Source organism: Pinus tabuliformis, chromosome 1_1, assembly GCF_031772625.1.
Source record: "Pinus tabuliformis cultivar Carrire ecotype Pingquan chromosome 1_1, CPIR1, whole genome shotgun sequence".
Lineage (NCBI taxonomy): Eukaryota > Viridiplantae > Streptophyta > Pinopsida > Pinales > Pinaceae > Pinus > Pinus tabuliformis.
Window position 1 is genome coordinate 655,294,541 of NC_142297.1, and position 3,810 is coordinate 655,298,350.

Consider the following 3,810-nt stretch of genomic DNA (forward strand, 5'->3'; position numbering starts at 1 on the left):
AATAGTTGGACTAATATTTAACCTTTAATATTGGGGTTTTATAAAACCAAGGGATTATTAATATTATAAATACAAGAAATCAATAAACCTAGGGCATTATTAATATTACAAACCCAATAAATTAATATTATAAAACAAATGATTAATAAACCCAAGCAATCAATACACCCAAGGAATCAATAAACCCAACAAACTAATATTAAAAACCTCAATGATTAATAAACCTTAGGAATTAATATTTTAAGCTCAGGGGATTAAAAAACCAAGGGATTACATGATAAACCAAAGGAATTATTAATATTATGAACTTAAAGAATGAAAAAGCCCAAGCATTTAATATTATAAACCCAAGTGAAAAATATTAGAAACCCAAGGGATAAAAAAACGCAAGGGATCAATATTAAAAACAAAAGGGATTAATAAAGCCTAAGAATTAATATTTTTAACCCAAAGGATAGATAGACCCACATGACTATGAATATTATAAACCGAGGGGATCAATAAACCCTAGGGATTGTTAATATTATAAACCCAACAAGTTCATAAACTGAAGGGATAAACATTGTAAACCTAAGGGATATATATTAAAACTTAGGACTATTATCTAACCCTTAATATTAGGGATTAATAAAAGGGATTAAATGATAAACCCAAGGAACTATTAATATTATAAACTTAAAGAACGAATAAACCTAAACATTTAATATTATAAACCCAAGGAAATAGTGAACCCAAAAAAAATTATAAACACAAAGGATTAATAAATTCAAGCGATTAATAAACCCGAGGAATCAATAAACCCAACAAACTAATATAAAAATCAAAGAGATTAATAAACCCTAAAAATTAATATTTTAAACTCAAGGGATTAATAAACCAAAGGGATTATTAATATTATAAACTCAAGGAACTAATAAAACCAACGGTTTAATATTATAAACCCAAGGAATTAGTGAACCCAAGGGATAAATATTAAAAAGCTAAGGAATCAAGAAGCCCAAGGGATCGATATTACAAACACAAGATATTAATAAAGCCTAGGAATTAATATTCTAAACAGAAAGGATTGATAAAATTGCATGATTATTAATATTATAAACCCAAGTGGTCAATAAACCTTAGAGATTGTTAATATTATAAACCTAACCTAACATATTAAACCCATAATTATGGGTTTTAATAAACCGAAGGGATTATTATTATTATATATCCAAGGGATTATTAATATTATAAATACAAGGGATGAATAAACCAAATGCATTATTAATATTATAAACTCAAGGCACTAATATTATAAAAAAAATGATTAATAAACCCAACAAACTAATATTAAAAACGTAAACAATTAATAAACCCTAGCAATAAATATTTTAAAGTCAGGGGATTAATAAATCCAAGGGATAAAATTATAAACGAAAAGAATTATTAATATTATAAACTTAAACAACAAATAAACCCAAGCGCTTAATATTATAAACCCAAGAGAAAAATATTATAAAACTAAGGGATAAAAAAATGCAAGGAATCAATATTAAAAGGGAAAAGGATTGATATTCTAACCCCATTGGATTAATATTATAAACCCAAGTTGTTTAAACCCCAAGATAAGTATTATGAATCGAAAAATAAACATCAATGACCATGCTTAATCATTGTTGATGTTCATATTGAGACAATATTTGTTACAATGTGTCGTTCGACCATGGTTGACCATGATTCACCATGGTTGATTATGATTTTCATCTGAAGACAATCTTCATTATAATGCAACGTTTGACAAGGCTCTCGATGGTTGGTTTTGAAAATGAGAGAATATATGTCATATTAAATATTTTAACCCCCCAAGCCCTAAATCCATGACATCAATATTATAAACTTAAATAATGTTATAATACACACAATAATATTAAACATAAACCACAATCAATATAAGAACCACACTGTAAACTTTTAAGATATTAATACAAAAAATTAATATGAATACATTTATAATAATACACTATAAAGAATTAAAACATGATAAATCATCAACACATTAATAATAACACATTTATATCACTAGATTATAAACAATAAATAAATTTTAAAGCATAAATATATTAATATCAATACATGAATATATTAATAGTATAAATCTCAAGAATATTGATATAAACAACAAGAACATGAAGGCCCAACAATAATATTATAAACCTCAATAATATTTTCATTTATGAAAGACATGAACAAAATGAAGAGACCCATACAAAAGACCAAAACAATTACAAATGCAACATAAAAAAAATAAAATAGTAACACGGTCATTGGAGCAAAGGAAAATAAATGCAAAAAACACATCCAAATTGCACACATTGTATTTAAAGAAGAACAACATGATAGGACATAAATGTCTTTTGGAATAATCACATGATTAGGATTTGGTTGACATTTCAAACCAACCAATGTGGTTCATCCTCAGGACAAGGATTGAGAATGAACCAAATTGGTTGGCTCGAAATGTCAATCAAATCCTAATGATGTGATTATTTTGAAAGACATTTATCTACAATATGGATCACAAAAGTCCCAGATCTAACATGATAGGATATTTTAAGACCAGAGATATATGTTTTTCTACATAACAACAATAATGAGAAAAAAAAAATTCACCAACATTGCAACCACAAAAAGAACATTGAAATTAACATATATATTTTTTTTTCCTTACATCAAATAATTCCACTACAAAATTGAACTTGAAATACTCCATCAAAAGTCATCTATGGAATAGCCTATTCCAAAACGCAACCAGACTATTGACAAAAGCAACATTAATTCGAATTAACACGATAATGATCACAATAATTAACACTTTCCAACCAATTCCTTCTTATTCTCCTCCCACACTCCCTCTAGTGCACTTGTAACAAGTATTTTACATTTGTTTTCATTTCATCTAGCACACGAAGATTCTCATCAATAAAATTAGGATGTAACTCATGTTTTCTATCAAACTTGTTCCAAAGATATGAAAGAAAACTTATCTCTCGAGCAATATTGTGCACTATTATGGCATAATAAATGACATCATTATTGTTCATATCTTCATTTGAAAGACAAAACAACAAAAGAAAAATTAATACACACATGCATAAACAAACAAACATACACATATATAGATATACATACATAAAACATAACACCCCATTTTTATTTGTGTTAAAAAACTTAATCTTATAAATCTCATGCTATAAAATAATATAATGTTATATGAACCAAATAATATAAAAAATTCTACCAATATAAACTTCATTTCAGAATACAATAGATAAACCCATGGAATAAAATAAAACTGTGACAAATATTCAAAAAATGAATATTGACCGAGTTGATGGCCAATTTTCAAAATCTTCATTTCGTGATGTAATATGAATCCACAATATTAATGTCAATATGAACCATTTAATTAATTATACTGCTGCAAAATTGATATAATTTATTTATTTATTTATTTATTGATATGGTTAATAAAAAATATTTATATATACTATCATTCATATATATATATATATATATATATATATATATATGTTATAAAGTTGTTTTAAAAAAAATCATGAAATCATTTCTTTTTTCATCGGAACCTCACGTTATCATGATGCCCATGCATCTAGATGATTTACCCAAGTATAAATATACATCACATCACAATTGAATGATAAACGTTATTTTTCCCCAAGAAGTGCTAACGACACTGGATTTAAATCATCGCTACCTGTGCGTTGCAATGCAAACCCTCAACTGTGAGGGTAAAGAATATCGTCCTATGAC